General features: G+C 35.4%; 1 protein-coding gene across 4 annotated transcripts in view; it reads right to left on the reverse strand.

The window, feature by feature from the left end:
• Positions 1-13,130: 13,130 nt before the first annotated feature.
• LOC133831256 (LEAF RUST 10 DISEASE-RESISTANCE LOCUS RECEPTOR-LIKE PROTEIN KINASE-like 2.4) overlaps positions 13,131-27,927 on the reverse strand; it is a 53,645-nt gene continuing 38,848 nt past the window's right edge. Inside the window, exons 5-9 of one of the 4 annotated variants that reach the window (XR_009892451.1) lie at positions 17,829-17,957; positions 15,761-16,192; positions 14,716-14,895; positions 14,517-14,591; positions 13,131-13,362 (exon numbers count right to left, since the gene is read on the reverse strand). The gene's annotated coding sequence lies outside the window, so the exon portion shown is untranslated. Of the gene's footprint in view, positions 13,363-14,516; positions 14,592-14,715; positions 14,896-15,163; positions 15,221-15,760; positions 16,193-16,505; positions 16,909-17,828; positions 17,958-27,927 lie in introns of those variants that run through there. The other 3 variants (XR_009892454.1, XR_009892453.1, XR_009892452.1) reach the window with 3 other exon arrangements.

Here is a 27,927-nt window from a genome sequence, read left to right on the forward strand (position 1 = left end):
CAGCTATGCAGGATCAGTATCTTGAGTTATTCAAATAAATTTTGAAGACGAAATTCTCACTAGGAGGGGATAGTTATAACGACCCAAAAATGCTAATATGGTTTAGTGCCTTGATTAGCATGCCGGGAGGACATAATTGGATATGTGTGTGATTAATTGATTAAATGCGTGAATAGGTGGCATGCATAATATACATGATGATATAAACATATTTATATGCATGTTTATAAGTATTAAATATGCATGTAGGTCGTTAGTGTTTATAAGGGCATTACTATAATTTTGGCCCTTTAAGGGAATAAATGTGATTATATGTGTTAAATGCTTGATGCCACATTATTATGTGGATATATTTATAGTATACGACTTGAGGCGATCCTAGTGAGTGAATTAGTGGAATAGTCATACCTCGGTTCAATATTCGGCTCGGAGTGAGCCTAAGGGTATTTTGGGAAGTTCAGTGTATATTTGGGATTTGTTGAGAAACAAGTAGGTATTTGATGATTAATTAGGCATGTCGGGATTAATTGAGAATTGGTAGGATGACTTGAGAAATTAGTGGGAATCGGGAAAATGACAGTTTTACCCCTTAGAAGTAACTAATCTAGGATTAGTCAGAGAATTGCTGAGGACTTAAGCTACAAATTGAGGTAAGGTTTTAAGTTCTTAATTGTGGAAATTCTGTCTTGTTCTTCTGCTGGGAGTTTAAATTATTAGCTTGAGTTTTACTAGTTTTTGGGTGAGGAATTGCTATTGAATTGGGATGGTAGTGTAAGTAGGATTTTGGATGCTTTATGCTTAAGATATGTAATTAAGAGTCCTAGAATCGTTTCTGGACTTAATTTTGAGTTTGGCTAATGATTGGGGTGTGAAATTGGGGCTTAGGCTCAAGGAAAAATGCAGAGATGGGGTTGAGTTTCTGGGTTTGGGGGCTTGGGTCGCGACCCTGTTCTTCATGCATCGCAGCCCATGTGCTCGAGAAGGCTAGAAAGGCTCTGTTTTTCCTAGGCGTCGCGGCGCAATGTATAGCACACCGTGGCCGGTGTCCTTCAGCAAAGAGGCATTTTGCCTCTGACTTAGGCGTGCCGCGACCCTTAAGGGGTTGGGTCGTGGCTCAAATGCAAGTAATGGTTGTTTGTGGGTTTTAGCTCGGGAACTCAAATGTTAGGGCTCGAGAAGGATTTTACTACCCGGTTTAGTAAAATTCGTGGTCCCAAAGGCTAGTAATTGTTTCCAAAATTTAATTGGATTAGAATTTGATATTCATCCATTATTTCTTATGACTAGGATTGCCGTTAAGGCTCAGGACTGTGGATCGTGCTCGGGACCGCTCTTTATCTATCGCTTAGAACTCGAGGTAAGAAAACTGCACCCATGTGGTTGTGAATGGCACTGGGATTCCCTGTAGTTGAACGTATGTGTTCTCTAACTTATATGATTGTTTTGTGTAATGTGAAAGTATGACCTAAGGGTGCTGGGGCTGATGATAAGCGTGCTGAACGCAGCTCGGCCTAATCAAGCTGGGATCACCTAAATAACCAGAGGGCTCAGTCTAAGGGCGCCGATACCTAAATATTTGTACTACATATTGAGTTATATGTTTAAAAGTATATGTTTATCATTGCCTAGCTTAATACTCGTATTCCGTTGATTAATTGAACTGAATGGATTGAAGATTGTTATATACTCTTGTTGCTATCTATGCTTGTTGATTATGGTTTTCTCGCTGAGCCCTGGCTCACGGGTGCTACGTGGTGTAGGTAATGGCAAATGAAAGTTGGACCAGCCATCAGTTGGAGGGCTTTGGGGGAAAGTATACATCGACAACTGCTCGACCACCACGGCTGAGGGAATTACAGGGACTAGAGCTCAAACTTGTATTTTTCCATTTAAACTGGCTACAGCTGTATTAATTTTTTAGAGTTATTTCCGCAACCTTATTCTTTTGGGATCCCATGTATGAAACATTTAGCTTAATGAAAGTCAATCATTTTTCAATCAAATCTTTTAACAGTAACTTGTCAGATGACTTTAGAAACACATTTGAGTTCAAACAACCTGATTAGTACGTCTTGCACTATTTTAAACACATAGTGTAACAGTCTTGGTTATCCAGGGCGTTACATGACTTATTTAAATATATACATATAAGTAGTTTATTTATTATTTTTTTACTTTATCCTAGGTAGCTTTTTATATATATATATTTTTTATTTTTTGTTATATAGTTATAAATATAAATATATATATATGTCAATTATGGTGGATAAAAATCTCAAATGTGAGCCTAACTATATAAAACTTTATATTAGTATATGGATAAAATCAAACATGATTAGTTATATATATATATATATATATATAAAGAAATGTGAACTTTTTTTTATATATATATAGCTTTGGTGTATATATATTTATATGATAGGGTTCATCTTTTTTTTTTATTGTTCTTTTTTATAAATATATATTATTAACTAATTTTCATATGTTTATTGCATAGAAAGACACCATATTCCAAAGAGGAATTGAATGACTAGCATTATATATATATATATGGAAGACTTCTCAATGGTTACTACCCATAGATGGCTACTAACAATTATGATGATTTGATAACATAGTGACTTGGTATAGCAAGTCACCAATAGGTAAATATTTTTTTTCTACATTAATTTCAAATTTAGTTATTTTTCTTTTACCATAATTAATGTTGTGTCCAACCAATGAGAGACACTAGCTATATTTAAAAATTGACATGTATTTGAAAAATGAAAAGTTTACAATATTATATTTTTATAATAAATACATTTTTTTCATCAAGTAAACCTTCCAAAAATTTGAAAAATCAAAATTTATTGATAGAAATATTAATTAACAACTATAAATATGGACCATTGATCTTAATCCAATGGTTAATATTAAAGTAACTATCCATGGGTAGTAACCATTAAAAGTGCACCCATATATATATATTCTCATGTTATTATTATTATTTTTTTTGCTTATACACATTCTTAATGATTGATTTTATTTTACTCAATCTCAACAATAGTCAATCCATAATTTCATTAAAATAATCGAAACTAACAATTGATTTCGAGATGGAATTTGAATTTAAAATTGTATTTTTTTTCTTTTCGAAATCTTTAAATCAAGTCATAATAATTGGTTACGATAAAAAAACTTGTAACTGGTTACAACTATTCCTTGTTTTAGAGTTGTAATTGGTTTTATGTCTGCGAATTTTTTTTCTACTTTGGTTCCGTACTTTTAACCAATTACCATTCTAAAACTGGGAAATGTTGTAACTGCTTCCAAGTTTGAGAATTTTTTTTCCTTTTGGTGCCATACTTGTAACTGGTTACTATTCTCAAACTGAGAAATATTGAACCACTTACTAATGTGAAATTGAGGAAGTGGAAACTAGTTCCAAAGATAGGATTTTACATAAATATTTTTATCTCACTTGATTTATATTTTATAATTTTTAAAGTGGGTAACCGTTTGCAAGTATGACCCTAATTGGTTATAGTTTTGTAGGAAGATAATCAGTTACAAATTAACATGTCACACTAGTTACAATTTTTAGAATGATAAATTTTTTTCTTTGTTTTCTTATTTTAATATAAGTTTGGAGAACCTATATACACAAATACAACTAGAAATGTGCTTTTATTATTTATGAATAGATAAATTGCTTTGAATATATATAACTATTTATATAGTTTCATACTATATTTAAAGTAATCTTTTCTAGTTTCTTATTTTTTTTATAATCTAATATTTAGTTTGGGATTTCAGAACCTAATTCTATGAAGATTTTTATACGATACACACGTTTACATGATCAAAATAATTATAATCTAATAATGTACAAAGTAATAAGAAACTCATTATTTAATTACACTCTTATTATTACATAATTATAATTATTATATTCATATATCTAATTATTGGAAATAAAATAATGACAAAATCAATATTTATTTTACTTATATATTAATTGACGAATTTTTTTTACTACTTATTATAATTAATTAATGTACAAAATAAGAAGAAACTTATTATTTAATTGCATTCTTATTATTATGTAATTATACTTATTATATTTATATATCTAGTATTATTGTTGATATTGTTTTTTTGTTCTAGTGTCATAGAATACTAATTCACGAAAGTGAAATAGTGACAGTACTTACTACTGTTGGTTAGAGTGAAATTGATTTCATAGATCTTCAAAATAAAAACTTCAAATAATAAATACTTTGAAAATAATTTGATTACTAAATAATTATTTATTTAAAATTTAAAATAAAAAAGTGATAATACATTAAAATAAAAAAATTGAAAAACTTTTTAGTAAAATGTATTTTTTAGAAAATGTTACGTTAAAAAAACAAAATCAAAATTACAAAACTACATTAGAAAATAATACACTTAACTATGAAAAAAAAGCTATGGCATATTATAAATTATACATTTACATGGTAAATAAAAAGTGGTATATTTGACAAACTAAAAAAAAAAGCTATAGAAACATTAATAAAGTAAAATTTTCATATAAATAGTTAAGTTGGACAAAAAGAGCCATATATAATATAAAGTCCTCTTGTAAGTGTCATACATGATACATGCTATTCAAAATAGTCAGAGTTTCACCACATCATAATCACTATTGGAGACAAATTCCAAAAAAGCACATGTCGTTTAATAGGAGACGATTAATATATTTTATCTTTAAGACATCATAGTCTAAAATATACTTGTATCTTTTGTAAGACTTTTGGTAGTTACTAGTTGTCCAGTCACACACCTATGAAATTGAGTATGATATTTACACCTAAACACTACAAACAAATAAGACCCAAAAGTCGTCAAAGGATATATGTTAAGGGTACGTTGTGATTTCTTCAAGAAGAAAAAATATACTTAATTGAAAGAAGGGGGCCACACTCGTTATCTATGGACTTTCAATCATGCATGGAAGCTTCGCAGAAAATTAATCTCTTTCAATGATATGTGTTTCATCTTTCACATTATAGGTTGAAAGTTCTTCAAGTCTTCGAGCAATAGTCAGGATAATACACCCACTGCATTGTTAAAGCAAGAAAATTAAAAAAAAAAATACAAAAAACAAGTGTCTTCTGCTCGAAATAGTATAGCTATAGTTTTCCAATAATATAGAACTCTTTCAATAATCTATATATGAACGATAAACCTATGGCGGTGGCTAGAAAAATAATCATGCTTCACATTCTTCAGACTAATTAAGCTATCGTTGAAAAATTGTGTGATGAACACGTCTTGTTGCACGGTTGAAGATAGTAATCACCACTCACAACAAATTGAGTGCTATAGATAGACTATTGTTCAGACTCTCAATTCCTCATTGACACGTAAAAACAAGTTGAAATTTCTTGAATGGTGGCACAGGCCTTTGAACCCACGTAAATATTGGTAGTGTCTTGAGCTAATTTATTAAATATAAAAATGTGGAGTGTTAAGTTTTATTTATTATTTATCTTTTATTATTATTATTTTTATTTGACAAAGACATATTTTTATTTATGTGACAGGGTTTTTTTAAAAAAAAAGATTTATGTGGTGTGAACTTTGTACCTAGTGTTATGAATAATATTCATGACCTTATGAACATATATGTAGCACGATGTAAGTCTTGGTCAACGGCAGACACCAATGGTTGACTCGGCGGTGAGATAATAATGTTTTAAGGGCTAGTTTCACACAATAATTTTTACTTTTAACTAGTTCTAAATAGCAGAATTAAATAAGTAAAAGTAAAAGTTTTAAGTTATTATATATTTTTTAAAATAATGAAAATATATTATAATATTATTAATTTTTCTTTGATTAGAATAAAAATAATATAAAATAGTAATCTATAATTAGAAAATAGATAATTTTAGAATTTGATTGAAACTTGATCGGTGGTACTTGGATGGCTAGGATACGTCCTCAATTTTTGGGATAATACTTTATTTTCACTTCGCCACATTTTATTTCCCAAAGACCCTAAAAATTCCTCAGAAATATAATTTCATTTTCTTCTTTGTCAAATAAATTTTTTTCGCGGAATAGCAATCTGTACAATTGATAGATCATGAAGTAAGCTTTTTTTTAATATATTTTTATATTTTGATTTTTATTGCATTATTATATATGAATGTTGTTCGCATGATTGTTGTTGATATTTACATACTTTTTAAAAGAGGACATCTGACATTGTAGGACATGAAATGTCTATATGATTATACAAAAAATGTTTCATATCGTTTAGAAACAAAATAATTTTCTTTTACTCATTCTAGAAATTCAACAGTCACCCCTCTTTTCAAACACAATTAATAAAATAATTTTTAATTTAAATTAATAAATAAATCAATTAAATATATAATAAAATTAACAAAAAAACATTTTGATAAAATCTTAATAAAAAAAATAAAAAAAACTTTTCATGTCCCACTTTGAGACGTGAAATACATTTTAGGTACCTTAAAGTGGGAAGTGAAAAGTGCGCTATCATGACCTGTGCAAGTGGGACATGAAAAGTTTTCATATCACGCATGGAGAGAATTAAATGAACCTTTATTTTATTTACATGTTTGTTAGACATAATTTGAATGTATTGTAATAGTCATATCTATAAAGGCTCGCGAGGTAGGTTTTGGATAGACTAGTTTTGCCTTTGCATGCTCTTTTTCTATATAGGACTTTGTTTTGTGCTAATTAGATGAAGTGGAATCATAATTTATAAGTATAAAAGAAGGGAATTTATATAATTTTGAAGGTCCTATATTTTCCCTTGAAAACCTTGACTCAAATTCTTTTGCCGATGAAAGAATGAGTAAATTTAGATATAATAAATATGAATATTTGCTATGTTGACGCAATTTTTCTCTAATAGGTGATTAAGAAATCCAAAATATAGGGATAAGACTTATAATAAATCGAAAGTGTGAACGCATAAGATTTTATATGGTTCAGTGGTTAAAATCCACCTAGTCCACGAGTCACTCTTATTTATGTGTTAGGAACTCTTGAAGAAATTGTTTATGACAATTTCAACAGAGTTTTGGCTACAAGATGTTAATCCCTTTTACTATCGATTCCCCTTATATTTATAGGGAATTGTGGTGGACAATATTGGGTAACCCTACAATAAATGGTAACTTACAAATTTGGGTAACTTCCCAAATCAACAAATAAATAAATGCCCTAATTAAACCTACGAATGTTATATCAGTCATTAAATACATAACTTATAAAAATTTATTATGCATTTCCAAGTCTATTGGGACTCTTCCATACGTGTGTCCTTGAACCACCATGATCTAGATGCAACTCTTGAACTGGATGTGATTGGAAGAGGATGGGTTGATGTAGATAATGCTCGGGCTTGATGAGGGCGATCTGGACACTAGAAACCTCGATCTCTGACATTGGTATTTGAGATGATCTGGAGGATTCTGGGCTGTCCCAAATTTAGTGACAAAGCCTCAAATTGTTTGATCTTGAGTTAGCGAAATATCTCCAAAGTCTTGTAACCTTTATTTATTACGTGCCAACCTTACCCCGAGCAAGATAATTAAGCTCGTATTTTTAGGGTACAACATTTGCCCCCAAGTTCCTGCTCGTTTATGATGTCACTTATGACACGCATAGTAGGAGATTTTCTGCTTCTGCTGTGAGAAAAGTGCCCACCCACTCACTCGAGTATGGGACACATGTCTACTTGTTATAGGCGTCTGTTCTAGTTTCGAGTACTGTGGCAGTTGTCTTGTAAACCTTTTGCCGCCGTTTGGTTGATTTAACTCTGACCCTCAGATCTCGATCTACTTAAATCGTGTGGTCTAGATAAGTGCCTTAATTTTATCTATAAATAGGAGAACAAAATCTGACCTTTGCCACCGTTGCATTCAAAGGTCTCTATCTTCTTTCTCTACAAAAATTCTCAGAAACCCTCTAACTTTGTTCCTCTCAAAATTTTATTCAATAGTTACCTCCCAGATTTTCTACAATGCCTGTTGTTCTCCATCCTTTTATTACCTCGATCAAGAATAAATTTGTAAGTACACCTTTACTCTAGTTTAAATTTCTTTTTACTCATTTTTTGACAAGTTTATGAAATTTTCCAGTGTTTTTTTGCCTTATTTTGGTTCTACATGGATTTAATTTGGGTTAAATTAGGCCAAAGCAAATAGGACTAGAAACGGTTAAGTTAAATGCATACAAATAGGTAATTTTTCTGGGTTTAGAGGTTGAATGTATGAGTTTTTAGGCGGCAAGGTGAATGGATTTAGGCTCAAATATAGGTAGCTTAGGAGACAAGGTACAAGGGTTGTTTTGCATTAAACCTCTTTTCGAAACTACCGAGTCTGATACACAAATCCCAAAGTTTCAGTACCTTCCCTTGATTAGGGCACATGAACTGGGGGTGCGCATGAGACCATGCATCAGGGTATTAAGCTTGAGCTTAGCCTGTGATACTTTAGGTCGAATAGTGAAGCCTTAGAATCTTAGGTCGCCATTTCTACTATTATTAAAACTAGTTTGCATCCTTAGGTCACCTATAAGAGTCATTATGTAACCAGGTGAACTAAAAACCATTGTCACGACCCAACAAAAGAAAAAGACCGTTGTAGGCCCCTCTTCTTAGATCAAGGATAAGCAGGTCGCCTATGAGACCTCCATCCCCCACTTTGGTCTAGTGGTGAAGAAGGAGGTGATAACTCTACAAAATAGAGTTCTTTTGCCACTTTTTATGTGCTAATTGTTGCTTAATCCTTGAAGTTTTTAATTGATTTATTAAGTTTTAAAGCAATTTTGAATTTATTAGGTTTATTTTGATTTTATATATTTTTGTGTGTTTTTATAGTTATATTATTGAAAAATACTATAGTTTAAGTATTTAAAAATAATATTGTTAAGTTACAAGTAAAAACATGCATTTTTGAGCTGAAATGTTATGTAAATTAAATTTTAATTAATATTTTCATGGAAGTTATATGGTATATTTTATTAGAGAAAATAATTAATTTTAATTTAGTTTATGATTATTTTGTAGGAAACAATGTGCATTTTGGTACTTTGAGAAGAAGGGAAAAGAAAAGAATAAAACTGAAAAAAAGAAAAGCAAAAAGTGGCATTTCCAAAACAGCCACCCAAGTTACATTCAGCCCAGCCCGCCTCCTTAGCTCCCTGCCTCCACAAGCCAAGTGCTCCCAGCCTGCTGCCTCATCTCCAGCCTCTTGGGCCCGCCAGCACTCCTTTGGCCCAAGCCAGGCCCACGATTCCAACTCTCCTTCAGCAGCCACCATGCCTCAACCTTCCCCTCCCAACCGAAGATCCAGCTCATGCCAAGCACACCAACCCGTGCATCAATCTAGCAAAACACCTGCCTCCCAGCTGTTCCACCATCAACAACGTGGCCCAATTCACCACTGCCTTCAGCAGCCCAATTTAGCCCATTGAAGCAAGCAGTAGCCAACCAGCAGCCAAAATGCTGCCATTTCACGAATTTTTGAGCCCAACAAATACACTTTTGTACCCTTGTCCCTTTTTCCAAAAATACCACTTTTTACCCAAACTTTTCTACACATTTTACCCCAAAAATCATCATTACACCCTATAATTTACTTCTATTTGCCATATTATTATTAATTTAATCAATTTAATTAATTTAATATGATTACTTTAATACCCATTTTTTGGCTATAAATAAGGGAGTTTAGGGATAATTTGGAGGGGAGGTTACTGTAACGCCCTGGCTACCCCAGAACAGTTACGGTGAACGGTGGACCGGAAATTTGACTCATTGCCTGAGTCCTTTGGTCAAAAACGTGCTCTAAGTGTAATTAACGGGTTAAGGTATAAAACCATTAGAAAGGAAATGGAGATTTTATTACAAACTGCTCTGCAGAGCTAAACAAAACATTTACAAGTGGTTCTCAGTACAAAAAGGTCACTATAGTTGTAAAGTTACAATCCTGCCGACCTAAGCGGCAAAAATAGGGTAAACTCCCTAGTTCCTCTGAGAACTCCTTGGCCGTGGTGGTCAAGCGGCCGCATATGTACACAACACCACATCAGCTCTCCACTCAAGGCTAGGTGAGCTTTTCTTTCCCTTTACCTGCACCACATAGCACCCATGAGCCAAAGCCCAGCAAGAAAACATAACACTTTTCATAAACATTATCAAATGATTATCATTATAATCACACTAAGCAATAAAATTTAAACAAATGAGTGAACATCACATGAGGTCCTGATAAACCACACTGAGTGACTGACAGGCAAGTCACTAATTCAAATGGAAGAGTGGCTGTTAGGTAAGCCACTAGCCTTCAACAGGTTCTGGTAAACCATACTGAGTGACTGACAAGCACGTTGCTGTTTTCAAATGGGAGAGTGGCTGCTAAGTAAGCCACTAGCCTCCAAGCGCTTATTTCATTCATCGACCCTCGGGGTCGGTCTGGCATTGATGCTCTTTGAGTCATTCAATGCTGATAATCGATTAGATCAAATCTAATTGGCTTGCGTAATACATGCTAAGGCCGTCCTGACTAATGAGTCAGCCCAACGTGATCAGTGCCCAGTAACTGCTGCCGAACCTGACTAATAAGTCACAGCTTCACAGTTGATACTAGCACCCTTGCCAAACCTGACTAATGAGTCAGTACCGTGCACAAGTGAGCAACATATGCTAAGCATTCTGTATTCAATCCATGTCCATATTCTCACAATCAACATGCCTCATGAACATCCACGTATGTCACACTTGGGGTGCAGTTCTCTTACCTTTGATTCGAGCTAGAATGAACAAAAGAACGACCCTTGAGAACGGTTTAGCTTTTAGTCCTTTAGCGGTTACCTAATCACAACACATATGGGATACCATCAATAATCAAGATAATCAAGGGCTCTCAAACCATTATCTAGCCTCCAAGAGATCAATCCAAACTAATCCAAATAGCAAGGACACTCCCGAGGCCTAAAACTAGGTTCCCGGGGTCAAAACGAGCAAACGGGGCGAAAACAGGGCAAGGGCTGCGGCCCTAGCACCTTGGGCCGCGGCCCCCAGGGTTCCCAGAGGCTAGGGCCGCGGCGCCCAGCGAGCACAAGCTCCCCACATGCTTCTTCAAAGAAGGGCCGCGGCGCCTCAAGAACAGGGTCGCGGCGCTCCACCCTGGGCCATTCCCAACCGCGTTTCTAACACTTCAAAGCCTCCAAAATCATCCCTAAACATTCCCCAATCATCAAAGAAAAGTTCCCAAGCTTCCCCATACATCAAAACCCTCAAAACCCAAAGCTCGAACGAACCGAAAACTCAACAATTCACAAAATCAATTCAAAGCTTGGAAACTCAGAAAAACTCAAAACTTAAACTTCGATTACCTTCAATTGGGTTGTTTTCCGTCGAATCCTTCGGTTAAGAAGCTTATAATCTTCCCTAGGATCGCTATGCCTCGATCCTCACTCGATTCCGACTCCTAGAACTCAAGATTTCGTCAAAAAGGCTTAAACGGTAAAACGGACTTTGAAAAGGGAGAACGGAAGGTTTTCTTATCGTATGTTCTATCTGATAAGCTACTTCAAACTTAAGTAACCTCAAATAAAACCTAATGCTCGGGGTCCCGAAAACACCCCCGGGGACATTATAGTCAAAACCTCCAAAATTTCACCCCGATCTCAAATATTCCCAATTTATCATCAAATGAGCATTTCTATTACCCCAAAATTGACCCCATTATGGTAAAACCGCTAATCCACTAAAAATAACCGTCTCATGTTGCTTAGCTCGAATATATCTCCATAATAATGGAATCTCATTCACAAATCAAGTTATGCACCCAAATACGCAAATTACCCTCAACGGGCCAAATTACCGTCACACCCCTGTAATGAGAAATATGGACTCACATGCATGCATTTCACATCATATCATAATATAATCAACATATACATGCATTTAATCAATTAACAACATAATTAAGCAAGTATGGCCCTCCCGGCCAACTATTCATGCCGTTAAACACATCGGTGAATTCGGGGCATTACAGTTACCACACTACACACTTACCACATTTCAAAACCTCTCTATTCTCTTCATCTTCTTCTTCTTTTTGGTTATTTTCTATGTATTTTTAGAGGAAAAATTTGGGGGGTTTCCTCCAAATTTTCCTAAGTTATGTTTGTAATTTTTTTGTTTGTATTTTCTATTCTAGTTATGAGTTTCTATTATTTTTAAGATTATTAAGGTGATGATGAAACAATATGTAACTAGATAGTATTTATTTTGTATGTTGATTTCCATTTTGTGCAACAAAGTTTATGGAATTTTCTTCTTCAAATATCTTCTTTCATCTTAAATATCATGTATTTTGGATTGTTAGCACATATTTACACTTTGTTCTTCATTAGTGCAAAAACATAATATTCTTTGTGTAAGATGTGTCATTAAATTGTACACATCCATGCTTAGAACAAAAATATTATGTTTTGTCTTATAAATAATGTTAATTGATTTATTTGTTATTTCATTAGATTGATTTACACACTACAAGAAAAAACAGTATTCATAACACTTAAAAACTGCTAACCGGGATTATTGATAACGCTTCTGAAAACGCTAACATAGCCCCTGTTATTAAAAGTCCTGTCTTTTCTATAACAGTATTTGAATGTTATTTTCGATGTTATCTTAAACTATTCAATAACACATTTTTAGTTGCTATAATATTCAAATAATAACATTTAGTTAGAGTATTTAATTATAAATTTGATGTTTAATCTTATACTTTTTGAATAAGATTTTTCAACTGTTACATTTGATTATTTTGATAGCGTTTTTAGTTTGTTATATTATATAAATCATAACGATTTGTTACGCTTATAATATGTTTCTAAATCATAAAATATTAAAAGTCTAGAAATAAAATTTTGTTACTTTAGTGTGGATAATATATTTTAAATTTTATTTTTATAAGTATACTTATAAGGTTTATTTTTAATTAAAAGATTTTCATTATTGTATTTTGATAAAAAAAAAAATCAAAATTAATCATATAATGTAATTATCAATAGATTGATAAACCATAAGTATTACATTAAACAATAACTAATTCAAATCATGAATGTGTCTACTTCATGAGATCTTAGTTCTAACTTTAAGTTTGAAAGCATAACATAATAAAGTTTTATAATCTTGAACATTTTTTACTTCAAAAATGAAAAACAGAAACATTACAAGATACACAAAAGTAAACCATGTATGAAACTTGCTCCATCCTTCAATTCATCATCTTTTGTGCACTTGTCTTTGTTGTGAGTCCATTTGCATAGCTACAACAAAATTTAAATAATTAATGCTTCAACTTAAAGTTAATAGTAAACTAACAGAGTACATAAAAAAAGTTGATTCATTATGCTCTTGTTTCCATTGTGACATCGGCTTGCTCAACTACATAAGAAATTAAATGATTAATACTCAAACTCAAACCTGATAGTGAACTATAAAATAGAACAAATAACACTTCTAAAAAAAATGAATCAACAATTGTCATGGATGGTTTCCCTTGATTGCATGATAATTATTGTGAGTGCCTAATTTCATAGAGAATATGAAAAGATTCCAAGACTTAAAGTTGCCAATATGCAATGGCTTGGCAATCAATGGCATTTCAATAGAGATTTCTACTTGATAAAAATGATAGAATGGTTACAAATTATGCACTTAGATACCAAAGTAGAAATATCTAATTTCCAATAAGATACTAGTGATGAAAACCTATATTTCTCAATAGTAGTGCTTTGGCAAATTATCATAAGATAAATTTGATAAAAAAAATAGAATCTTATATATTTAATATTTATATGCTAACTGATCAACCTGCAAAACATTTACACTTAAACTTATCACAAGAAAATTTAAAAATATATACATATTTAAGGCAAGGAATACACAATTCATTTCAGGAAATGATAACACACAATATGATGTCTCTAAGTATCGGATAGTAATGGGTTGGTCACAAAATTACTGTCATCACGCTAAGGGGGTTTAGAAAAAGAAGAAGAAATAAAATAACTATTGTATTTATCTTTAATGACTAGGCAAACAAAAAAATATCAAACAGATTCACAGATGCAACTATATTTTTAAATATATATATAAAAATAGAGAAAAAAACCTTTGGTTTTGTGTAAACTTTTGGTAATAATCTACAGAAAATGAACAAAAAGACAGCAGGAAGTAATTGAGCCTAATAATCTTGCAGTAAAACCAATTCAGGAAGAAAATCATTCCAACACTCTAATTTGGTGAAAAAATCATAGCATTTCTCTAGCTAGTAGCTACTAATCAACAATATCTAGACCACAGAATATTATATTTACCAAGACTTTTATTTACTTAATTCAATAAAACTCATAAACATTTGAAATCTGAATGTCTAAGAAAATAAGGGCATCAACCCAGTGGAAGAAAGAAAGCTTACTTCTGACATGCTCTACCAGGGTAGCTTGGTTCATGTTTTATGCGTATCATGGCTATGTCACTCCTATTCAATGCTCTGAGAGCCACATCAGCAGCTCGAACATTAGAATCTATACTATAGTACTCCAGAAGGTATCTGTTAAGATTATAAATATGATATAAAATTGAAATCTGAATAAAATAGAAAAAAATAAAAATACCTCATAGAGACACGAAGGTCTGAGTTTTCTTGTCGGGGTACTTGCTTCTAATCGGAGAAATACATAGAGAGGGAGAAGGATGGGGAAGGTGGCATGGTCGTGGTGTGCTTCAGCAGCTCAATGGGAGTGTGAGTGTGAGTGTTTGTCGAGTGAAGTTTGAATGATTGTACTGCTCTAATTCTGCAAACCAAACAAGTTATAAATTCTAAACATATATAAACATTCAAAATAAGAAGAAAAACACAAGTTGCATTACTATTTACTATGTATAATATCATGTTTTCACGCTTATTTATGCTTACATTTGCATGTGAGTGATATTGGTCAAGGCTTACGTGGATCATAATTCACAGCTTGTCGATGCATTTGGCCTAACAGTTCTGTTTTTAATTTGGCTCCAACTTAAATTTATTCTAAAAAATAAATAAAGGAGAGTGCAAATTGTTATTTTTAGGATGCAAGTACAACAAATCAAACACAACAACACTAAAATTTGAGGAACCTGCTGAAAAGTTTAATTAGAAATGAAAAGGACACTATAAGCCCCTAATGGAAACTGAGAAAAATTCCCAAGATAAAGATCAAACGAACAATAGAACTCGTAATAACATGCTCAACCATACACAAAGTTAACAACGAAATGAAACATGGAAGCAAGACAAGCACTCCATGGATCCAAAAGTAGGGAAATACTCCATTTAAGCAGTAGAAACCATACAATGTGAAAAATACTCCTCTACCTAGATATTTACAATCTTGAAACACAAACAAACTCACACTCCCCCAAACAACTTATAATATAGTTGCCATAAAGTTTAAATAGCTATTAGTAATCTTCTCTGTCTCATAAATACTCAACACAGTTCAAAGGAACTAAATCTCATCAACTAAACCAAACATACCAAATTCTTAATTAGAAACTTAGATCAAATACATTGATTTTGGCCAAATCCAGCAAACACTTTATAAATATATATATATATATTGATATAGTAATGATACATTGATTATGTGATACTAAATTGAAATCTCCATAAAAAAATACCTCACAGAGATGTTCTTGCCTGGGTTCTTCCTTCCAGCAGAGGAGATACTGATGTGACTTGTGTGAGGAAGACAGAGCACCATGACTCACACCACTGTGACTCGTACCAACATGCTCCAATGACTCAAAGGAATGGAGAAAGTGCTCCACTGTTGTGGTGTGCTCCGGTAGCTTGCGTTAAGCAGAGAGAGTCGGGAGCCTAAGTGTGAAAGAGAGTGAGTGAAGGAGCGATAGATTCGATACTGAGCATGAGGAGAGAGAGGCAAAGAGGCGGCAGTGGTTTAAGGAGCTAGTTTGGGTATATTAGGATTTAGGGATTTAAGGAGAGCTAAGAGGAATCAGAGAAGTTTCTGTCTTTAATTGTTTTTTTTTTCTTTAGCTGATATTAGAACAGTTACAAAGAAAGAGATGAAAAAATATAATATTCTTTAGCTGCATTGTAAATTGAAATAGAATGTATGTTAGTTTAGTGAATCCAATAGATAGTATTTATGTTACTTTGACATAAATGCCTCTTTATTAGATAGCTCATACTCAAATGCTCCAAATTTGAATGCATAATAAAACACACATAGCTACAACTTTGAATTTCAAACTCAACAATTTCGAGAGAGATTAATATACATGAAAGTATGAATTGTGTGTATATATATAAATATAGTATAATGTTTCACTAGAGTTACAACAACAACAACAATAAAGGATTGTTTCAGCAGAGAAATACCAGAAAAAATCTAATTTTTTTATGTTATCAAACATATCACTTTCAACAGAAAAATAGAAAAGGAAAAATAGAGAAAAAGAGGAACTTAAAAGTACCATAGTTTTATGTCATTGTGTATGGTCAATTATTTTCAAATCATGAAGTATCCTGATATACATAAATTGCTAAATTTTCTGTGTTTAATTGGTCTTGCTTTTCAATAAAGATGCATAACAACAATAAAGGAAGTCAAAATAAATATTGAGAAAGCTAGCTAGCTATACATAGAAAATTTTAATGATAGATATAATAAACATGTCTATCAACCTGTGAAACTTCTTTGCTCTAGCAAATACTAATAATTCTATGATGTATCTCTGTCAAATTTGGATCTAATGCTGGCTGAGATATTTCCAATCCTTCTCTACTTACAATTTTGATGTATCTAGCAAAAAAAATATTATGTATGGAGAGAATAAGCCCATTAATAATTAAATCACATTAAACTCAGTCTGCCAACAAGAGACCAAGCAGAAATATCTACACAAATAAAATCTTCCATCATGCTCTAATAGCATTGGTAGAATCTAAGAGTAGTTCAAGAAATGCACTCTTGCATTATGTTCTTCTTACTGAATGCAGTAAACCTACAGTACACCTTTTTATAGCGATTAACAAAAGTAAATATGAATCATCTATAAAACAAAGAATATAGTCCCAGCAAAGGATCTTTAAGGATCCCATCAATGTAAAAACAAAAAATATAGTTGACAAAGTTATTAATAAAAAGTGCCAAAAGTAAGAATTAAGTATTCATCAACCAAGAATGAGACAAATTAAAAGCATCACTAATATGAGAGGGACATGTATATGTCTAAACACTCACAAAGTTTTTTTTACCAAAAAAGCATGCTCATATGAAATGAAAGATACAAGAGCTCAAAAGGATAAAATGCCACTGAGTTGAAGGGAAACATCAAAAACATCAAAGAGAAACAATAGCTCCACCACTTGAACCTCATACATGAAAAAGTTCTTGTACTGTATATGCATTTAATGCTAAATGAAAAATAGAACCCAGTGCCAATAGAATTGGGCTAATATACTCAATTGGGGAAAGCAAGCAATCACTAGAGTAGAATGGTGATAGACAGAAGTAAATCAGCTTTAGCAAATTTCTACAAACCATTTGTTATAAATATGTCTCAAATGAAGTAATAGCTAAAAAGCATTAGAAGACCTTTCTACATAGCATATTAACACACAACCATGTATTTGGTGTAAATCATGTAGACATAAGCACTACCTTTAATGTGTCTAAAGTGTCATAATCCTAGAGCATTTTGAGCCAAATTTTCCTCTCACCTGAAGTTGAGTTCTTGTCTTTTTGATGTACTCGACAGTTTGCTGGGTAACTTCAGAAGTAGCTGGCATGAAAAGTGATCAGCAAGAGCACTGAGATTTTGAATACTTTGCACCTTTCTTTAACAATGCCTGCAAAAACCAGTTAATAATACATTATATAAGAGCACTGAGATTTTGAATACGCAATGGTCTGCACTAAAGTCATTAGGACTAGCTCAAAGGTGTTTGTTGAATGGATGTGAGTGAGAACCTTCTATCTAATAAATGAAATTATACCATCACCACCTATATATGTGACACTACAAAATGAGATCTCTATTTTCTATTCTCTTAAGTTACTACTTTTGTTTTAAGTGGTTGAGCTAGGAGCATATATTTATTATAGTACGATGTGTTTTTATAGACATAAGTCACAATGCATATATCTACTATTTATGTATACAGTGAGAAAAGAAACATACATTAATTTAAACTACAAATCTAAGTGCTTTTATTTGTCAATATAATAAAATTCTCATACATTAATGTTAAAACTAGATTTTTCTTTAGCTAAATAAAGTACATGATATGTGAAAGAGTAGTTAATTGGATAGCTCAAGAAAATGATAGATATTGAGTAATCTAGCCCATTGTTTTCCTCTGATGTGTTCGTTCGTTTACCACACTCTCATTTCACCTTCTGAATCAAACAAAAACAAAGGCAGGAAAATTTTGTTTCATCTCTAAGAAGAAAGTGGAAACAACAGCGTTAATGAAATAGGTTTTGTATATGTTTTACTTATTTAATTTTTGTGATTCTGCAGCACTGGGCTTGGTCTTACCTGTTATTTATTTTCTCTGTATCCAAATATTAATTTTGGCTTCTTTCTTCTCATGCCTACGTTTGCAGCATCAACAACAGCAGGGATTTGAAGTGTTGTGATATATTGGTATATGAATGTGTTAACCGAGTTTTTCGGCAACTATAATTATGAAAGATAAGAGAGCATAAAAAGAAAGGATTTCGAAAATGCAAACAGGATTTTTACGTGGTTAGGGCGTTAATGAGCCTTAGTCCACGAGTAATTTGTATTAGAGCTTTTGACAATGGAGTTTTCTGCAAATTTGAGCAGAGTAATCGCTTACAAGCCAACCCTTCGTCCCCCCCTACTGTGCACAACTGACACTATTTATAGGCAGTCTTGTGCAATGGGCTTGGGCTGGACTAATCCTGGCCCAATAGAGATGTAATTATAGTTTGCTCACTAATGGAGCCATAATACAAAGGATTTGAAATATATAACATATATTAACAAAGGCCCATTGGGCCAGCCCAAACATGATCACATCATAAGACTCGCGACAAACAGTTGCTTCAGTTTGGGTGTTACGATCCACGAGGAAGATTCGGGGGACGAGATCTGTCAGTGTAGTGGCAGCACTGTTTCCCAGGAACAGTGTACGGTCCATGCGTAACTTCTTGTTCATAGTTGAGGAGACCAACTTCTGTGTTTCTCGAGGACCTGTCAGCTTCAGGGAAGACCAAACTTTTCCTACCCGGACATCTTGTCCGGGTTCATTTACTAATGGCCCGGACCATATGGACGGGGACACCTTGTCCGGGATCATTCTGGACAAGGACACCTTGTCCGGGATCATCTTGCCCGGGATCATTCTGGACAGGGACACCTTGGCCGGGATCATCTTGTCCAGGATCAATCTAGACGGGGGCACCTTGTCCGGGATCATCTTGTCCGGGATCATCTGGACGGGGACACCTCGGCCGGGATCAACTTGTCCGGGATCATCTAGACGGGGACACCTTGGCCGGGATCATCTTGTCCGGGATCATTCTGGACGGGGACACCTTGTCCGGGATCAATCTAGACGGGGACACCTTGTCCGGGATCATCTTGTCCGGGATCATCTGGACGGGGACACCTCGGCCGGGATCATCTTGTCCGGGATCATCTAGACGGGGACACCTTGGCCGGGATCATCTTGTCCGGGATCATCTGGACCGATGGCCCGGACCATATGGACGGGGACTATCATGACTTTCTTCCCTGTTCATTGGGCTCAGGGTGGGCCTGGATCTCTTTGAGGGAGCCCATGTACCCATCATGTCACGCCACGCGTCCCGGGGGAAAACAGGGATAACAGAATGTATTTCCAGTACCTTTATATATATGTATGCATGTGTTGTTGGTTTTGGACCTACTAATTGAGTAAATAAAACAATCTAGGTTTGGTTTTGGCTTTCTGAAACAAAACTCAAAGACTGTAATTAGTATACATGAGTCATTACCGTTAAAAACCGAGTATAGTTACTGATGCCCAGCTTCCGAATAGTGTCACTGGAAACAGTGGATCCACTCAAATGAAGACCTCATTCAACAAAAATATATATATATATATATTCATATATGCAAGTATATATATATATGAATGCAATCGTTTTACCAGGAGAGAAAGAAAACTCAAGACAGAGATAGACATCGTGTCTGTTCAACAACAATACCGCCGTTGTGTGCTCTGGAAGCTCGTACCGACGTCGTGTGTGCGATGAGGCAGAGATAGAGGAGACGAGACGAGAGTGAAAGAGGATAAGTGTGTGAGGGAGAGTGAATGAAGGAGAATAATCTTGGTAACTGAGTGTAAGAAAGAGAGGTAGAGAGGTGGCAATGTAAACTTTGTTTGGGTATCTTAGGTTTAGGGCTTCAATGGAGGCTGAGAGAAATTAGACCCATAATTTTTTCATTTGGCGCCTAGGTATATTTCATATGGCGCCAAAAATTTTCTTCCGTGTCTTATTCTCTTGTAAAAAATGATCCATTTTTTTTTAATAATCATCTATTAATAACACTTTTAAATATGTGTCATTTCTTACTTTAATATATACTAAAAATTGTTGTAGTGACACAAAATGCTTTGAAATTATAATTTTGAAAAGTGAAGGAAAATCTTATTTTTTTAGAAGTAATTTGTGCTTAAAATTATAAATCTATTTGGAAAATGATAGTTTGATTTATTTTAACTATCACTAAAACTTATGAATCAATATACTTATAAATATTATTAAACTTATATTTTGTGGATTCTAATCCTTAATAATCTTATTTTACTATCTTGATTTCTAATATTTATTTATTGTCTCTTATTATATTTTATTGTCACAAATTCTCATCAATCTTTGGAACTATGTTAGAATTTATTAATTTTGGTTTAAAATAGTTTCCTTTTCAATTTTAGACAACTCCTTTGGGTTCGACATCCTTGCTTTCACGATCATTATTCTATATGAACGATTCGTGCGCTTGCGATTTATAAATATTTAAAACATACCCATTTTGGGTCTATTAGGAAGTCGAGGTAGGACTTGACAGTTTCTTCAAGGCCGAGAGAATCATGTCTCGTATTAATTCTCAGTTTAAGGTGAATAAAATAATGCCGATTCATGGGATCGAGATGACCCCCAAATTCTACGCTCGACCTCCATTGGAGGATGAGCAGAGCTATACCTTGTTGGAGGATGACTTTGTGGCTTGGAGTGATGAGCACCTGAAGGCAGGTGCCTTCCTCCTGCTAAATCATTACTTTGTGGACTTCTTGAACTATGTGAAGCTCGCCCCATTTCAGCTCCCACCAAATTCTTATCACCTCCTAGGGTTAAAGTATCTATTCCTCAAGAACGAGTGGGAGGTCCCCACCCCAGAGGATATTTTATATTTCTTCTTTCTAAAGGCCAATACAGATGTTAAAACCCGAGGTGATGGTTTTTATGACCTTACCAAGTTTCCCAAATGTGCCAACATCATCGACCTCCCCAACCATCCGAATGATTTCAAAGACTAGTTCTTTATGTCAAACGAACACCGTTACTTCAACTGACCTCGTAAGTATTTTAACTTTTAAACTCTTCATCTGAATTCTTTACATTTTCTAAGTTTTACTTATTCTAATCAAGTTGTTATCTCGTGTAGCTATTTACAAGAGGATGAAATAGTCTCAAACCCTTGGGGGGTCAATATAATACTCTGGCTAGAGCTCCCACCGAGGAGAAATAGTGCAAGGCAGTGGTGAATGACGCCACCATGGTGGCCTGCAAGCTGATCAGGAATGATCAAACCCTGTCCATCAAGCCTCGAGGTCCTCCTAAGAGGCCACCTTCGGTCGATGAGGAGGTCGAGGAAGAGGGCGAGGTCATGCCATTAGTGCGTAGGAGAAATGTTGCCGAAGGCGGGCTGAATAATAATAACCAAGGTCATGCCGAATTAGGGGTAGTAGTTGGCACCTCTGGCCAAGGTAATAAAGATATGGAAATAAATTGAGTTGATGCCAATTTTGTACTAACATGATTCAATCCGAGGAAAGTCATGAGCAAACATCCCAAAGACCCGAACCTTGATGTAACCTTTCATCAGTGTGTCCACCACTTGGTTGTTCTCCACGACTTAGCCTACCCTAAGTACACTGTAGTAGTAGATGTTGTACCCTAAAAATTAGCACGAGTCTAGTTTCTCAGCTCGGGTACACCTGGCAGATAAATATGTGGAAAAGCAGCCAAGTAGAACCTCTGCTTAACAATGATGTGAGTAGCTCAAGTTGGGACCTGACAACACGACATACAGGTTATTGTCAGACCGCCTCTTAGGATAAGAATCCAGTTCGAGACTTATAATGTCCAAAAGCACCTTTGGGCATTCTGAGCTTAATTCTAGATAAGGTTAAGATAATCTTTGATCACCAGCTCGGATGAGATATTCAACTCGTGGAAACATGGTTAGAATGCATACTAAAGGATCTCAAGAGACTCGGAGGCTCCTTATACGCTCATTATTAATACCCAAGCTGTATTGCATATCTATAATTTATTATCCGAGATAGAAGTAGTATATTATATTATGTTATCAAATCATATCCCAATGTAAATGAGAATAATCTGTATTAAATGTATACCATATTTATTCACTCGGTTACCCAAACCTGTCCAGGGAATTCCCCTATAATGTCAGGGATAATGGACGGGGAAAGGGACAACCTTTTTGTATTATTGAAACTCTGTAGAAATTGTGAGAGAAAAGCAATAATATTGTCTTGTGAAGTAGGTGTATTTTAACTACTGAACCACATAAAAGTTGTGTGTAGAAAAGGGTTCTTATTATCTCATTATGGTTTACAAATAAGCACTAATATCCTCATTAGATTTCTCAATCTACTGTTGGCAAAAAAACTACGTCAACAGTTTTGTGCTATCGTTGAGAGGAAGTTAGTGCTTTACAAGTTTCATTTGACATTCATCATGATGCTTACTTGATCGATGCATGACAATGAAATGGAGCAGCCTCGTGGGCAGGAGACCCATCATACCGCTGTTCCCACTGAAAATGGCCCACATGTTTAGCAACATCTTGGGAAGCAACCGGTGGGCCAAGACGACGCTTAGAGTTTGGCGTCACTCCCACCAAATCCTAATCTAGAATATTTAACTGTCGTTGAGATGGAGAATGCCCAATTAAGGAGCCATCTCGCTAAGGCAAATAGACAGATCGAAGTGGTGCTAGCTTAGTTACCCCTTCTTGCAACCGACGTTAATGTTGGAAAGAGGCAAAATGGGTCTCATATGTCCCACATGAATAATCAATCCAAACCTAGTCATTCTGTCAGGACTGCCACTTCAAGATCTGTACCTTCAGGGCGAAACAATCGAAATGCTCAACCCATTGGTTGCCACAGGAATCATCATCAACATGTCAGTCGGTCGGTTAAAACTTCGACCCCCAGCTCCATGCCTTCTGCATAGATTCCCAGGAATGCTCACAACAACCCGCTAGGGCAAGCTGGGACAAGTTCACAAATACAAAACGCTCCAGCAAATCCACCTGTGCAGCGAGCAGAACCCTAGGTACAGAGAACTCGTGATATTGTAGTAGAGGCAAGGCGGGAAAATTTAGTTCGTCCTGATGGAATGAGGATAGCCTCACCAATAAGGCATCCACCATCTTCGGTTAGACATCCTACTCCACCATGCCCACAACAAGATGCTCCAGCTCCGTAGGAGAAATCCTCCCCCATCAACAGATACTTATACCCCACGGGCACGTGCTAAGAATCCAGGTCCTCGACCATAGCCGCAAGCTGTAAGTTTTGCAAATGGAAGTTACTGGACGGGGAGCCAGCATGGAGGCAGGTCTGAAAGAGACCTGAGAAATCACCTGAGCTCAGTGCAAAGTCCTCGGTACCATCCACAGCCTGACTTGTGAGGTCATTTGAACTCACAAAAAAATTATTAGGCTTACAACGAAGATATGAGCTATACTCGACACGAGGGAGGTCCGTCTATAGTACGCGATAATGGGAATGTCCCACCTAAACAAGCTCGGGCTTGGAGGGACAACAAGCCATCAAATGCGTACAATAGGATGGAAGCTGTTGAACAACCCCTAGCCTACCTAGAGAGCAAGGACCTAACCCTTGAGCGACTGGCCTTGATGGAGGAGCAGATGAAGAAGCTCTTATTTGGAATGGTTATTAATGATTGTGACTCTGAAGAGGAGCTTGAACCTTTCGCTCCAAACAATGTAGCAGCTACATATCTTATTGGATTTAGGATGCCAAACATGCCTACATTTGATGGAAACACAAATCCATTAGACCACCCCGGGATGTTCAACACAATGATGATGGCCCACAACATTGGGTTCAATCTAAGATGTATCATGTTCCTTGCGACTCTGGTCGGACCTGCCAGGCAGTGGTTTAAAAAGTACAAGAAACATTCGATAAGCTCGTGGAAGAAGTTGTCTTCCAAGTTTAAGAGAGCATTCTGAGCTTCACAAGCAGCTCGTGTAGAGGCCGATTATTTGGCCAATGTAAAACAACAACCTAATGAATCCTTGAAAGCATATCTGAGTAGACTCGCCAATGTTGCAGCAAGTGATGATAGCTCCAAGCTCATGGCGATGAGGATAGGAATCCTAGTGGGAGGCGACCTATGGTAAGAACTCCAATGAAAAGGAGTTAAAAGTGTAGATGAGTTCTTGGCTCGAGCTCAGGAGTGGATAAACCCGGAAGAGGTGCGATCTGCTATTGCAGGAACCAGCCAGGCCGCTATCCAACCCTCTGGGGCAGTGGCAGGTGTTGTAGCTACGACTCAACCTATTTCCCTGAATAACCAAGAGGAAAACAATAAGAGGAAGGGGAATGGTGAGGGAGATAAAAAATGGACGAAGAAGAACAAGTCTGTGGAGAAATTCAAGCCCGTTTATGCCACCTGCACTGACCTAACAGACACTCGGGAACATATCTTCCTAGCAAATTCTAACTGCCTCCCGTCGAAGAAGCCAGAACCTTCCAGGCATCAGAGGGCGAAGAGAGATCCCTCAAAGTTTTTTCGATTCCACAATGACATCGGTCATAACAAAGATGATTGTCGACAGCTGAAAGATGAGATTGAGACTCTCATTTAGGCTGGACCATGATTGTGAAAATATGATACGCAAGTATACGTAATCAATTCAAGTAATATAGATAGTAAATAAAGTATCGTTCCAACAAGGGCTATAAACCAATTACCAATAAATGCTTTTAAATTTCTATTTGCTATCGAAAATAGAGTGATTTTTAAACTAAGACTTAAAATTAAAATAAACTTTGCAAGAATAAAGATTGATTCAATAATTAAAAACATAGGGTGTTAATATCATCAACTTTTCATTCTATTAATTTTATTAATCAGTACTAAATTTCTTTCTTCCTATTCTAATAGCAGGTTAATAAAAATCGATTCCTATTCTTTTTCAAGATGTAAGATCTTTATCCAGGTTCTCTACATCTTTGTGATGAACTTAAACATATAGCAGACATTAAGCATAGAAACCTAATTACTGCACAAGCCATACCGGTACTTTCGTCCAATATGGAACCTACGTCTATATAAAGATAGCATATTCAATTTTCATCTTTCAAATTTTGAATTAAAATCTTAAATCAAGCAAATATTGATCATGTATTTACTATCATTAAGAAAACATTATATAGATTAGAATAAAAAAGAAGAATCAATATAACATCATAATAAGATTAAATAGAAATCCAAGTGACTACATTAATCCCTAGATAGAAGTGTTTAGTTCATATCAAACATGACTAAAACAACAAAATAATTATTCATAAACATAAAATTCAAAGACTTGAAGAAGAAATTAAAAATATGAAAGTGTAGAAAAACTAATCTCATAATCAAATTTTATCTCTAAACTCGTAATTAAAATCAGACCTAACCGTAATTAAAACATAAAGTTTGAATTTATACTAAAGAAAACATGAACTCCTCTTTTTTTTTATAGGCGGGTTGCAACTTGGCCTTTCCTAGGTCGCGGCCCGTGTCATTTTTAAGGCCCTTCAAATCCTGATTCAAGTCTTCAGGCACTGCGACTCTCTAAACCTCAGTCGCGACCCGTGTGTTGATGCCCACCTGGGTTCGCCTCTGACTTCCACTAGCGTCGCGACTTATAAGAGCAAGTTGCGGCTCAAATTCCCTTCAATAACCCTGAGCTTCTGACTTGATTAGAGTCGCGACCCTTAAGCCCATGCCGCGACCCTATTTCCATTATTTTCAAATTTAAGCCTTTCAACATCCTTCCTTCATCAAAAACATATTATAACTCGTCCTTAGCGCCATTTTGATTAAAGCTACCACTCAAAGCTCCTTTTTCACCATTTCCTCTCCTTTTCACATTTATCTCATGATTCAACACACCAACCTACAACAAAGACAAAAACAAGCGTAGTCTTGCACAAAAAAAAACATAAATACTCAAGATTACCACAAAAACACACCTTAAAACAACACTAAAATGGAGTTATCAGACCATTAGCCTAGTACGCCCAAAATCAGGTTTTTCCCAATCAATCTGCTGGGCAGAATTCTCATCCAGCTTCGGAAGCTCCGACAGGTCAGCCTGTTTCTCAGATAGATCAAAATTGAGTGGATCCTTCCCCAATAGTAGGAGAAGATATAACTATTATTGCCGGAGGACCTCATTTGGCGGGGATGAGCAGCGGGGCAAAAAAGAGGTATATAAATGAGTTGAAAACTCATAACAGTGTGGAATTTGTCTCGAAGCAGCGGTTATCAAAAAAATAGCGGTTGGAAAAACAACCAATCATTTTCATGGAAGAGGACGCTAGCCACGTTCAATTCCCGCATAATGACCCACTGGTGGTAGCCGTGCAACTCGCCAATAGAAGGGTGCGAAGGATACTGGTAGACAATGGAAGCTCAGTAAATGTGCTTTTCAGGTCCACCTTGGAAAAGATGAGATTGTCCGTAACCAATCTAAAGAAGACCTCAATGACTCTATACGAATTTTCAGGCAAAGGGACGGCAGCCATAGGGATGATCAGACTGGTGGTTACGGTGGGAGAAGAGGCATGAACTGTTTCTAAAATACTTGATTTTGTGGTAATCAATTATCCAGTTCCGTTTAACATGATTTTGGGACGACCCGCGCTAATGGCTTTTGTGACCATCACCTCAATACGACATCTGGCAATGAAGTTCCCCTCAACCTCAGGGATATGCACAGTAAGAGGAGACCAGCTCACTACCAGTGAATGCTACAACATTGTTATGAAGGGAAAATCACAACCTGAAAGCAGGCGATGGTCATAGGTGGAGGTAAGGAGTCCCGGGTAATGGAAGTTACTCGTGGGACATAAGAACCTTGAGAAGGGGATGCCGAGGTCACCCAATCGGATGACATTGATTCACGAGTAGGCGAAGATAGATCTGAGCTCAAAGCAATAGAAGAGTTCGAGGAAATAAATATCGACCCAAAAGCACCTTCAAGAGTTGTCAAAGTTGGAAAAATATCTTGAAGCCGAAAGGAAGAAGGAGTTGGTCAAATTCTTGAGGAAGAACCTGGATGTCTTCGCCTGGTCGCATGAGGATATTGTGGAAATCAGTCCGAGTGTAATAATGCATACTTTGAACTTGGACAAGAATGTTCCTGCAAAGGCCCAAAAACGAAGGCTCTTGGGGACAATACGATCTAAAGCATTAGAATAAGTAGCTTGCCTACTTAAATGTAGATTTATTAGGAAAGCAAAATACCTG

The sequence above is a fragment of the Humulus lupulus genome, chromosome 4, assembly GCF_963169125.1.
Source record: "Humulus lupulus chromosome 4, drHumLupu1.1, whole genome shotgun sequence".
Lineage (NCBI taxonomy): Eukaryota > Viridiplantae > Streptophyta > Magnoliopsida > Rosales > Cannabaceae > Humulus > Humulus lupulus.